The following is a 14139-nucleotide window of genomic DNA, read 5'->3' as shown; positions in this document are numbered from 1 at the left end:
GCCATGCACCACTCGTACGGGCACTGTTTCGAGATAAAAAGTGTCTTCGTGATTCGCGAAATTTCGCGTTATTTTTAATCGGCGCGCCGTGATTTCCTGCCCGACCCCCTTCACCTATTTCATTACCGAGTTTTAAACGGAACGAAACGATTTCGAGGAGGAGGTTTCGCACGATATTCGAATCCTACGAACATCCTATGCAAGCCATCGATCCCATCGAAACACAAAGAAATCGAAACAACACTCGCCGGGTTGCAGCACTTGCCTGCTTCCAAATCCATCCTTCGCGAGCTATGATAAAAAGATCTATCCTACTCCACCATTTCCTTTTTGTCTCGCCCTCCGGTTTCCTGCTCCACCATCTACCACCTCTTCACCACCATTCTTTTTCAGATCTTAGAAGAATGGAAGGACTGGAAAGTGGCGGGCATGTGCCACGGGGATTGGCCGCTCGTTGGAAAAGCGGACCCTGAGTCGAGTCGAATCGCGTGTACATGCGCGGCGGATTGTATCAGCGCCGAAATATTTCTGAAAGAGCGGCGACTGACGGGAACGAGATCCGGAAAGTCCTTGGAAAAGAGTGGAGCTAAGACGCGGTGTCGGGAAAAAGTGAGAACGCGGGACGGGAAAGAAAGATGCAGCGTGGGAGGAGGGGAAGAAGGAAAGAAAAAGAGAGAGAGAGAGAGACCGAGTGCAAGAGCGAGAGAATGCGAGAAAGATGAAGAAAGAAGTATTGAGGAAGAGGTACGAGGGTATATACGGGAAAAACGGGTGGTCGTTCGGTCGTACGTGAAGGGTCGGCGTTAGGCAGTTGGAACGTGGAATAGTGAGGAAAAGGATGGATGGAGGGAGAGAGAAAAAGAAATGAAGCGTGGTAGGGTGAGAGTAAGGGCAAAAGGACGACGAGGGGGTATGAGAGTGAAAGAGGTGCGAGGGAGGTAAAGAGAGAGAGAGAGAGAGAGAGAGAGAAAGCTGGACAAGGGGTTGGTGTGCCTAGGGTCGCGCGAGAAGAGTGGCGAGGAGTGGGGAGATTCCCTAGCAGTCGGGTCCCGGCCTCAGGTCGCGACGGGTGTTTAGTTTACAGGCGAGCGCCGTACCGTACGGTCGACTCGCGCGTCGTTTCGTATTATATTTCGTACGTTAGTTATCGGACGGTGGCTCGACAATTTTCGACTCGATTTTCGTACAGTTTAACACGGAGAGCAACGTGTTCGCTATCAACGTGTTATTTTCGAAGAGAGAAGAGTGATATTTTCTTGGTGAACGAAATTTTCGAAGCATGCGAACATATCGTTGGAACTACAGTGAAGTTAATCGCGTGTGACGAAATTGTACAACGTGAGTCATAAGTGTAGCTGATCCCTACCGATAAACTAATATAACCGTGACAGCGTACACAAAACTGTCGTGTCTGGACGTATTTACGAGACCGTTACGCGAATACGCAGATAATAAACAAACAAAAAACGAAGGCTTTCTTGGAACAGTGAAAGAAAAACTTTCCCTGCGGGCAATTTAGTGTAAACTTTAAAACTGAACGTTTGTTGTGCTCTTACGGTTATTGTGCGCAGTTTGTCGTTGATCGCGTTACATTCGCGTTACAGTCGGATAAACGGTGAAATTCGGACCACACTCAAACGGTTTCTCGTTCGTGATTTAGTGAGTGAGAGTGACAGAAGTGTGTAAACAAGGCGAAAAGTGAAAAAGAAGAGAAGAAGCCTTTTTTTATCCTTTTTTTTACCGGTCAAGATACCTTGCTAAGATTCTTCCTGCCACTTGTACTTCTCTCGAGGAGCTCGACTATTAAAACTGGCAGCAACTTCAGAGTACTTCGTTCACCGAATGGTAAGTTTTATCCATTTCTTTTTCGATTCTTTCTATCTTCCTTTCTTCGCTTCCATCTTTGCTTCGTTTTTTGTGTCAACTGGGCACACTTGTGCCTAACTTTACTCAGTCCCGCGGCCGATAAGATCGATACACTGTAGAAATAGTTCGAGAGATCTTTGCAGAAAAATCTCTTTGACAACATCGATGTCGATCGGTCGTCCACTTACGTTTCGAATGCAATGCTTTATACTGTTTGCTTCGGAATAGAAAACCCTTTAGAGATAGTCAATCGTATCTTCTCGCGTTCCCTTTTATCTATGCTCTTTGCTTGATCGTCTGAAGCTTTGACCATAGATGCTATCACACATCGAGTGAGCGACATTTACGCGCCAAAAAAAGTCGTAAAAGAGGAAAAGATGGCTGCCTTATGTAGATTATCGAGAAAGTCGTTTTATCGTGATACGTACGTAAAAGATTGGAATCGATCGAGTAACAATTTGTGATCAAATCATGTTTTAAAGTTACGATTACATAGAAAATAAGTTAATATTGTATTTCTTTTTAGATAATAAATATCTTTTTCAAGATATTTATTAGTAAAAAGACAAACATAAAAATTTGATAAAATATAATTATTCTAATATGTTTCGTTCGTTTTTCCTTATTTTTTATTATTATCATCGGTTGTAATAAAAATAACGAAAGTACGAATATTTAATTCGTTTCGTTCGATCGTAGAGCCACGAAATCAAAAAAGATCGATCTCATTCACTCTCGTCAACTTGTCAGTCTGTTTTATCGGCTTACACGTTCAATATTTATGTCCGTCAACATTCTTCTACGTCTCGTCCGTGTATTTCTTTTCGCGAACATACATTGTTTTCGTCTTTTTAAAAGATCAATATTGTATAATTAGAAAATATGTTACAAAATTTCAATTCGATCGCGGTTGGTAAATTGAAATGAAGAGTGAAAAAGAGACGGAAGAATGAAACTTATATTAACTCAAGAATATTTTTACTACATTCAAAATAATATGCATATTATTTTATTTTTCATTTCTTTATTTTAACAAAATAATTGAAAACACATTTATGTTATATGTTAACCTATAATTTGCTATTTTAAAATCATTCGTATTCGAATATTCATGAATTTTCATATATTTAATTTTTCAATTTCGAAAAGATTTCTCGTAATTCTAAGAGTTTGAATGTTTTCTCAAAATTTAATATTCACGAATTCGAACGCTTAACTTGCGTGTATATACAGTTTTCGGTTGCGTACGCAATATAGAACCCAGTTCGACGTTCCGGCAATATTCTCCCGTTTTTTGCAATTCGAATTTCCACAATCAAGCTCTTCTAAGCAACAACTGCGCTCGCGAATGTTTATCTTGATACCGTGGAAAATAGTCCGTTTCGCTTTGTGTGAACCGCGTGACCAGAACGAAATTTCGTAACAGTCGAGAAAACTTTTAAAAACTGTGATTCCGAATTCCGGGAACTCGATTCATCTCGTGGCCGAATACGTATTTCGAATAACGTGTAGATAAATTTGCAAACTTTTAAATTTTCATTATAGCTTCGTGAATTCTTGGAAATTGATGCAATTTTCGCGATAATTCATAGATTTAGAGATAACATATTAATTTTACAATTAATAACACGATTAATTTTACAATCTTATCGATCTTGCTTAAATATACAACATCCTATTTTAATTTACAACTGTAGGATTTTGATTAACCGAATCATGATTATCAATGATCTCGATTAACAAGAGTTCCTTTCGTAAAATAATACAAATAGAATCGTAGGACACGAACGATCGCGTGACAGAGCATTCGCAAGTGCAAAATTAATAAAATGAAATATGCGAATAGATTTGTTTGACTGTAATTATATTGTTAAAATATCGTCTATCGTGGTATGTATAAAGTTCATTTTATTTTTATAAAATAAATTATATATAAAAAAAATTAAGACTTATTCTTTCGTTTCTATAAAGCGATACTAATCATAAAATTTCTATTGCCAAAATTATGATTAGCACTTGACTTTTATAAAACGAAATGATTTATTTTAATAGTCGAATCGGCCGAAAGTATATTCGCATATTTTTATAAAGGTTAGAAAAAAAAAAAAACAGGAAACACAAAAAAGTATTTTTACGAGTTTGATTAGTTCTATTATTAAACCGGTTAATCAAGTTCCCTCTATATTTCATAAACCGCGATACTCGACAATTTTTATAATACAATCTCTACGACGCTCCTATAAAACTTTTACGAAACTTCGTAATGAACCTTCGTCGTGCGAAATTTACACACCTCTCGATATTCGTCGAAGACGAAGACGTAGCACGAATGACCTAATTTCCACGGTTACCGGTCAAACGGTTCTTATAAAACGCCCCAAGTATAATGGCCATATCCAAGCAAGACCGAGAATTTAAGAGCATTGTCGTGTAGCGGATCCGTAGTCGAAAATAAGAAAAGTTTGAATGAAACTCTTTTCACGGGGTCCATTGGTCGGTGAAAAGTCCTTCCACTCGTCGCGATATCACGGATGTCTGTAAATCTCGAGCGAAGATATCATCCTCCTCGACCTCTATTTATACGAAGCTGGTGGTGGATTCGCGATAAAAAAAAATATTACGCGGAAATGATGAGAAATAAAAGGCGCACCGGTTCGTTTTTTATGCTATAATCTTGACGGTTACGTGATGATACACATGTGTGGCAACGTGCATAAAAGGGAGAGATATATCGCTTTTATAAAAGGGAACGAGATTTTCGTTCGCCATCTTGCTCTGAATGAAAAATACAGAGAAACGCGATGTGCGATGTTTTAACGTGTTTGAAAATATTAATTTCAAGTTCGAGAAATTATACACCCCAACGATATATGGAAATGACGTCCAGTGGAGTTTCGTTTTTTGATATCTCTTTTTCTTCGTATCAACGTTCTATTAATTCAGAACGATTCAAAAGAGAGAGATATTTTTTTTTTATCATCTTTTTTTTTTTTTTTTTTTTAATGTTTGTTCACACTGCGTTGCATGGGTAACGCGAGGGTCTCGTCGTTCATATCAAATTTTTTTTTTTATTTCTCCCTCCGCGCAATCTGTTTCCACTCCGTACCTTTATCCAGCTTTTCCGTGACCGGCGGCGTTTCGCATCGAAAATGCTTTGAATGCAAAAGAGAAATCGGTGTTGGCAAAAATTACGGAAAATCAGATAGATATCGTGATTTTAAAGCGTAAAAAGATCTTGCTTACTTGGCAGGAAGATCGTTCATTTTGGTTTTAATAAATGAAAGGGGGAAATTTGCGTTGCTTTTACGAACGAATTACGAAAAATCTCGATTTATCAGTGGAGGAATCACTTATATAATCGATCTATCTATCGTCTATTGATAAATATCGAAACGATCGTTCACTCGAAAATTAATTAATAATTAATACTAGAAATTAACAAAACTATTTAAACGACAATTAATTAACGCATCGACAATTAATTAATTGTTGTTTACGCAATAGTGTTCCTCGTTAAATTAATTGCACGATTGGCCAGCGGAATTCGCATGCACGTTAAAATCCATTCTCAACGATATTTTATAGAAGGCTATTAGACGACGAGGCGATGATGACGAATCTTCGCACGTGATATTTTATTTATTCGAGAAACGGTTCAACGATCGGACCCAAAAGCGCAAACTTCCTCAAGAACACAAATGTCCCGTTTTGCAACATCGTTACGTCACCGGTCTAAACCCTGTAAAAGAGATTCGAAAGAAGAAAAAGAAGGATCGGCCCCGACACACGGCTTTGTCGTCCCCCCTTCCTCCTCCTCCTCGTCGTTCGTCGTCCTCCTGTTTCGATACATATATACCTCCCGGTCGCGTGTAGCAACGCGTTAGCAACGACATCAGCAACAGCGGCAGTTGGAAAGTTTGGGATCCCAGAGAATTTCCATAAGTTGAAAGATGGCTTCTTCGCCAAAGTGAGAAAAGATTGTCGCGCGAAAGCGGCGCGGAGAGAGCGGAGATGGCGCAGCCGGATACCGCCACCAAGGCTATACATTATTCGCTTGTCCTGCGCCAAGATCTTTACCGGCTATCTCCTTTAAACCCTTCTTCCCCGAGCTCTTCGTTTGTCCCGGCCAACAACGCTTCCACCCCCTTCCCTACCTTTCCTTTTTCATTTTGCCGAGGGGGCGGCCATCGTGCGCTTTCGCCGCATCTGCATAGAAATCACGCGAAGAAGAAGAAGGCGATTCTGCGTTGTTGTTGCGTGCCTTTCCACGAATTGTGGCTAATGCGATTCTCTTCCCCTTCTATCCACGAGTTTTTGCACCCGTGTAATTCGCGAGTTAAGGAAAGGATAATGCGTTTAATCCGAAATGTGTACCGTTCGAGATATTGAAAGATACGTATTGAAAAGTAGAGGAGAAAGATTAGGAATTTTTCATTAGTGTAAATTAAACATCTAAAAGAGGTAATTTTTAAGAAACTTCATATGAAATCGCAATCATTCTTCGTCGATCATTCGTAATTCGTTTTCATCATGTACGTCGTGATTGCCTCTCTTCGCTAAGCCTTACATCCCAATTTTCATTTCCTCGTGCAGTTATCACGCGTATTCAAAGACGAAACTCGATAATGACGTTAAACACGTAGCCGTGTGGGCTTCGAAGAAGTTGAATCGTTAGGTCACTGTTTAAATCGCGGGTAACAGATAAGGCGACGTTAAAGGTCGATATCGGGTGTGCAGGAACGTTCTCTCTCCTCTCTTTCTGTCTCTCTCTCTCTCTCGTACGAACCGCTCACGCGAATTCTCGTTTTGCGAGCGCACGCGATACGATCTCGTATATTTCTCGCGTAGATTTCGCGCCTCGTATCGATCTGACTTTATTTTATACGGCTAATAAATTAAGAGTCCCGGTGTTAATGCACGGAACGAGCGTTGTTACGTTTCTTTTCCTTTGAATTACGAGTTCCCGGCATCGATAACTTTTATTTAGATATTAATCCTGCGACGTCACTATTTTTACTTATTCATTTTTGTTATTTCTATTGAAAAAAATTGTTGCGGATGTCCAACTTGCAATTCCCTTTTCGAATAATTGAACGGTCGAGTAATGCTTTCGTTCTGCAAAAAAAATGGAAATTTAATAAATATTCCATATAAATTTTGTAGGGCTATTTTATAACGAAATTTGTTATATTTTTTAGCAATTTGCAGAATTTTTATTCAATAATTTCATTTATTTATAAACTACTGCATCCCTTAAGGATTCAAAAAGTTTCGAGGAAAAGAGTTTCGTATATGGAAATTTAGATATCCGCTTTTTTTTTTTCCTAACTCTTGATCTACAACTTCCTTCTTAAATATTAAATCTTTTCAAATAATGCTTCCGTCACTCGGCAGAGAGTCAAGTGCATGGAGCCCCAGTTTATTGCGTTTCAATGCGGTAGGTCTCACGAGTGTGTGACAAAATGCAGAACTACGCTCTTACGCCCTCTCTTTCTCGAGGGTGGAATAAATTTAAGGATTAATAAGATTCCGGAATAGCGTGTACCTTGCCTCTTTCGCATTCACCCAGTTTAATTTTAGAACCGACCTTAACCCCTTTAAACAATGATGATATTCTCGATTTAACTATTTCACTTCCAAAATATCGTGGAAATTGTACATACGTGTGTAAATGCTTATGTGTATAATATTAGTAGAGAACACGTTAAATGTCAAAATTATTTCGCACACGAATTTGCAAATTTTCTCTTTAAATAACTACGCGATAAGGGTTATTTCTTTTCTTTTATTTTTAACTTTATTTCCAACCAAAATATTCCTTGTTCGTGTAACATTTTCGGTTAGCAACCTTTTTCAAAATTACGTAATGTATCTTAATTGTTCAATTGGATATTTCCAAGAAAATTCATTTCAAGGATGCGAATACATTTGACAGTAAAACTCTAACGAGGGTTACTTTTTTTTAAAGTTATTCGTCACCACGTTGAGAGTGAAAATCATTCACTGTCTGAATTAATCTCTCTCGATGTAGTATCCTCTTGAAAAACATTCTCATCAAAATTTTCTCATCCAACGAATTAATAAAAAACTCCTTATATTTACAATTTCGCAACGCCATAAAAACAAACGATATAATAAAAGAAACGAATATATAAATAAATTAAAGATTAAAAGGATATTTAAAATCATATACGATAGAAGACAGAGAGAGAGAGAGAGAGAGAGAGAAAGAGAGAGGTGTCCTCCCGTGAGCGGAACATATGTTAATTCAATAGCGTGAGTTCTTCCCTTTCTCGAGCTGCACGAACGTCTTCCCTTTCCCTTCGAAGACCAAGCAAATCACGCGTTTTATCCGTGTTTCCGTTCGTAACGTCGGTGGTACGCGTTTACAGCGTGTGCCACTCGTATTACCATACTTGGCACCGTCCCGCGCAATGGCGTGTCAGAGCATAATTGAACGTATACCTGGCCGTGCATACCTGAGCGATTACGATCGTACAGGTATGCTCGGTTTTTCTTTCGCTCTTCACACCGAATCGTCGCGAATTTTCACCCGATCAAGGGTGAAAATTGTAGACTCGAAACGCACAACGCGTCGACGCGATTGCGAGATTAACGCGGCTGTTTGATACAATCAAACAGAGACGGAGCTCGGCTAATTTCAGTCGAAATCGTGGCATCGACAGGATTCGCCTCGCCTCCCTAATTATACTAATACGAGGTAAACTTTGCTCCTCTGCCAGAGTTGAAATACGCGATTCACGTGTATTCTCCAGAGTTTCCTTCCTTCATTTCGGATTTTGGAATCGGATCGGATCGATTCTGCGATTGTGTGTTGAATTTTTGTAATTGTTCGATGTGAACGGACGTGAATGAATAAATTGGGTAAAAATGTGAGAAAATAATAAGTTTAAACGTGTAATTTAAACAGAATATTTGTTGAAGTTAAATTGTTGTCCAGCCAGATTAGAGGAATTGTTAGAATAAAATTTACGTTCAGTTATATGTTGAATGTAGAATTATTGATTTTTATCGAATGCATAAATATCCAATAATCATATTATAGAAAAATTATTTAAGTATACGTAACCGATTATTATTAAATTATGGATTTAAATTTTTAGGAAAGATTTTTACATTATTATATTAGTTTCTATTTTTGTAGAAATAATAGGATATCTCACGTAAAATTCAAGAAATTACGGAAGAAAATTCTCATTTACTTTGATGCGGGAGGGAAAAAAAATAGGATACGAAAATACAAGTTGCAAATGAGGTAACATAGGTACAGAACGTTTATTAAAACTTTCATTCCTACCGATGTGTTCTCCTGCAACTCCGTAACCGTCCAAAATAATTAGAGGATCTCGAGTTTGAGGGTTGAACGTAACTCCAGCCCATTGTTCAATTCGAAATCCTTGTGGAATTTTTTATTAATTAAATATCATGCCATTTTCACTATTTCTATTCAACATCCTATCGAGATTCGTGCCATTTTCTTTTCTATTTTAATTTTTTTGCATATTCACGATTATACATTCGATCGAAATATTTATCGCTCAACTAAACAGCCCACAGAATCGAATATAATATCCCCTCCATAATTCCAGAAACCATTAACGAGAAACGTATGTACGATCTGCTCACGACTCATTCCTCGCGATCGCCACGCGAAACATCGAAACGTATCCAAAAGGAGCATGGAAAGAATCTCGTAGGAGCTCATTATACAACGTATAACGGCTTGGAACCAGAAGGAGCCACGCACACGCCCACGTGTCCTTATCTGGTCCACCCGTGGCGCGTGTTAATTGCCTTTAAATTCCCGGCCAATGCTCGAATAGGAATCGGCCTGTATACGTAATGACAGCCGGAAAGAATGCTAATGGGGAGGAAAGGAAATTCTCGAAAGCAGGGATCGCGTGATCTGTAATTTGGTCGTGGAAACGCCAAAGACACGTTGAACGATTCGATGTGGTAGGAGGGTGAGTGTGGTAGGACGCACCAAAGGCGCACTTACAAATTACGAAGGACGGGGAGAGTCGCGAGCGGTCGCGATGGACGGAATACCCGGTGATTTGGGCAGGGGCGACGAGATTAAGCCGCCGTCCCAAAAACCATGATTTCGTCGCGGCAGAGGTATATATTATCCGCGAGAATTAGGAAGGGGTGGCCGAGGGGTCGAAAGACGACGAAAAGGATCGCTTTGAATTGCTAATTTCGCTTCGGGGACCGTCCTGAGTCACTCGCTGATGTTTTTTCGCTTTTCGTGCGTAATTATGGCGGCGGGAACCATCGCTCGTCTGTGTTTTTCGATATCTTTCCTTCCTTCCTTCTTTTTTTTTTACTTTTTTGTTATTAACTTTTTGAACGGCAACTTGGGAAATAATTATTGTTTCACGATTAAAATTGAGAGTTTGGAATTGCATCGATAATTGGCCGTGAAGTTTAATTAGGCTAATTGGTATACTAAAATTGAAATATAATAGCAATTATTTGGAATGAAAGAAACATAAATCTGGAGAAATATATACTCAAGTTTATACATTTCTCTGTATAGCGAAAAACAAAAGCGAAAAAAATCCATTTATTTTTTCCTTCCTTTCTTTTTGCTCTTCATATTCGTATCCCGTTTCTATAAATCAAAAAATGAGCGTGTTTCCGGTTATTTCTTATTAGCACGGGCGGATGATTGCAAATTCTTCTCATCCCTGTCAAGTGGAGACGCGAGAGAGTTGTGTAAATTCGCAACACGATATAATAATCAATCGGTGGGATTGGTGTTTGGTCGATGACAGGGACGGATGAGAGCCGTGCCGGGACCCCCCTTTGACTTGCTAATTCGAAATTGAAATCGCTTGGCTCCGGCTGAAAAAAGAGCGTGTTAGCTTTTGTTCGGAGAAATTTCATCGATGGAAAACGTATTGTCTGCCGCGTTCCGTCACGCTCCGCCGGTGTCCATCGATTCACGCTTTTGTCGCACGCTGAAACCTCACCCAGTATGAACTAAAATGATTAATTGAATATCGGTATATCGCGATGCGAGGGAGCAATCGATCCAGGCGTCGATGTAACACCCTCCATTTTTCGGTCGGACAAGTGGACGAAACAGGGGAGATGGGGAGGAAATAAAAAAAAAAAGAAAAAAGAAAAGACAAAAAGAGAAGAGAAAAAGAAGAGAGAAGAAGGGAAAAAAGACGACACGATCGTTGTGTCGAGACCGATCGTGTTTTCATTCACGGATCCCATTCGTGGCCGCGGCTCTTGAATAAAGGATCGATTCTCGCGAAATAGACCGTGGTGACGTATCATGAGATTAAAGAAGTCGTCGCGAACGATTTCGAGATCGACGATCCGATCTTTTCTCTCTTTCTCTCTCTCTTTCTCTCTCTCTAAATTCCATTCATTTCTTGGTATCGGATGCCGCGTGTTCGCGCGTGAAAATGTTTATTCACGAGGTGATCGAGGGTGAGAAAAAAAAAAAAAAAAAACACCGCGTTAGTTTCAAGTCGCGTTGGAACGATTGGCATTTTCACTACTGATGAATGTCCAAACGCGTGCCGAAATTCCAATGCTCGAAATGTATCAGCACTCTACGTATGTGAAATGTCATATCATTTTCTTTTCTTTTTTACTTCTACTATGAAAATCTTACATTTAATATTTTAATAAACCGTAGATCGGTGGATATAAAATATCTCCTGGTATAAAATATCGATTCAACTAATTTGTATTGTTTTCACGCCCGATATCAATCTCTCTGCACCTCGTGTAACGTATTGTCGAAGCTCCACGATAATATTCCAGGACGTTATTTTTTTTTAACGAGGGCACAAAAGCTGTAAATGTCGAGGGCGTGTAAATCGTAAAGCCGACAGATCGGCCATGTCATCTGCTTTAGATGAATGCTACGTGTAAGAAATGGACGAGTGCCACCATATATCATTTAGATAATTATATTATGCCGGTTCTCGTGTGTGTGTGTGTGTGTATTTATAGTCGCGAGAGGTAACGTCACCCTATCTGCCTCTCATCCGGCTCGAAAGTAGTATGCAGGGAGATAACGAACGGGTTCGCGCCACCAAGGGGTAAAATATTAAATTGTCCGTCATTTATACCCTTCATTCGGCCGGGCATCGCGAGGAGGAAACGCAGATGCCTTTGTGAAGATAGTTATACTTTTCCTTTTCGGCGATGCGCGCCCCAGTTTTATCTCGCTCGGCTATCGCCTCCGGCTCTCCAACAATTAACCACATTTATTTCAAACGTGATTCCTGCTTAAATCTTCGATTTTTCACTTCTTCTGACGCGTGGAATTATTCGAAAATCCGATATAACACTCTACCATACGGAAGTATAGATACGTTACGGAACGGATGAAAATTGTACCATTACTTTTTCAGGAAACGTACAAATATGATAAATTTCCTTGAAAGTCCGAATTTTTTCATCAAAAATTATTTAAAAGAATTCGTTCAACTCGAAACGCAATCACCAATGTATTAAGCGTAAAAAGGGATATTGCGTTCATTTTGCGTTAATTGAATTTGAACGGTGAAATAATTAAAAGGAATCTTTCGACTTTTCGAAACCGCTTAACTCGAATGCGCGTTACCTTTTTCCTCGAATCGTGTCATTTTCTTTTCGCTCCACTAATGAAATGCAGAGTGCCTCCCTTTAAACGGGGGAGGCCGAGGAAGCAACACTTTGGCAAAACTTGGCTTTAAAGTTTCCTCGTTACGAAGGAGCAGGAGATGAGGATCGAAGGGGCGAGTTTCTCTTGCGACGACGCAAGAAAACGTCCGCGTTTCCGCTGATCGACGTTTGCTCGCGTTTACAACTGACAATTCGGAGCGTTCGAAAATTACCTTACGAAGGCAGGCAAGGAGCACTCGACACGGGGCAAAGAAAATACGTCGTACATTGGAGGATCCATTGAGAGAGAACTCGAAGTCACGACGAGAAGCGTGCAGCAACGACTTGTTCGAACGACTGATGGTCCTTTAAGGGCGTTTCTCTCGACTCTCCCTCTCTCTCTCTCTCGTGGACGAAAGATTTACGAATTGGTATGCACTCGCATGAGAACGCGGTGCATGATCGCAACCACGTAAATGCATTCTCGAGGACAAACGACCAGGCACACAGTGGCTCCCTTCACCGGAGAGGGAAACAACAAACCCAAGCCAGCCTTTATTCTCCTCGCGTGGAAACGACTTTCTGACAGAGAATTACTCGATCAAACTCGGGAACAATAGTGTTAAACAGATGAATTACTATTGTCCGGATGGATGGTTAAAATTATAATAATGGTAATCGAGCTTTGTCGGGTGAAACAGAATCAAGATACAATATCGAGTAAATGATATAATAGTCGTAAATGGTTTGATTATATTCATCGTTATTCATTTATGAAAAATATTTGCATAGTGTGATTATTGCGTGAATTAAGAAGAAGAAAAATTTCAGTTTGAAGATCGCATCGAATGTCGCCTCTAACAATGCATCGTAACGTTGAAAGATCGTTTCAATTAAGGCAACGTGAATAAAATTGCGCTCGTTGAGGAGAGAGCGGAGTTGTTAATTGCACAGATTTGACAAATTCCTTGGGACGACACCCCGTAGAAATAATTGCTCCAGGCAGAATACATACACGTACACACTGAAAAGGATCTAAATCCTTTCGTACGTGGCCAGGGTTAACCGTTGGCCACACGATCTGCTCATTAGGCTGTGGGCCCCTTCTCGACTGTAATATTCATCAACCACTAGGGGTTGGATATCCGCGGCGAGAGGAAATGAAGGAAAGCGGCGCGGTTCGAGATTAAAATGGAGATTCATCCCGCGAAGAAACGCAGGGGGGAGAGGGAGAGGAAAAGGGGAAGAATATCGCTCGCAGCTGGATCTTAATTGTCCATGCAAACCGAGAAGTCAATGTCGCCCGTGAAATTGAAATTATTTCAATCGTGACGAATTAAAGTGAACTCGAAACTGCGCCGTATAAATTGGTAAATTTTCTCATAACAGGTGGCAACGCGGAATCTCCATAAAATGGAGATAGATATTTCCCCCGTCGAAATAAATCGAGACGAGGATTTTAGAATTGATCTTCTTTTCGCAAGGAAGAAAGAAAAAAAAAAAAAAAAGAGATGGAAGAATTTTCTTTCTCTTTTCACGATAAATATAATCTAGCATCGAAGAAAATTTAAATTATCGTTAACGAATCGATTATTGAATTTATTGATTAATTTCAATGTTCCTTAGATACGATTTTCA

The 14139-nt window shown here is 39.7% G+C and overlaps 1 protein-coding gene across 1 annotated transcript in view; it reads left to right on the top strand.

Annotated features, from left to right (window-relative positions):
• Positions 1 to 1256: 1256 nt before the first annotated feature.
• The window catches only part of LOC122720865 (MOXD1 homolog 2), a 185874-nt gene continuing 172991 nt past the window's right edge, over positions 1257 to 14139 (top strand). Inside the window, exon 1 of the mRNA XM_043947903.1 lies at positions 1257 to 1845. The gene's annotated coding sequence lies outside the window, so the exon portion shown is untranslated. The remainder of the gene's footprint in view (positions 1846 to 14139) is intronic.

Source organism: Apis laboriosa, unplaced genomic scaffold (genome assembly GCF_014066325.1).
Source record: "Apis laboriosa isolate Shangri-la unplaced genomic scaffold, ASM1406632v1 scaffold13_cov153, whole genome shotgun sequence".
Classification (NCBI taxonomy): domain Eukaryota; kingdom Metazoa; phylum Arthropoda; class Insecta; order Hymenoptera; family Apidae; genus Apis; species Apis laboriosa.
Note: the sequence above shows the minus strand (reverse complement) of the source record. Positions and strands in the feature narration are given on the sequence as shown.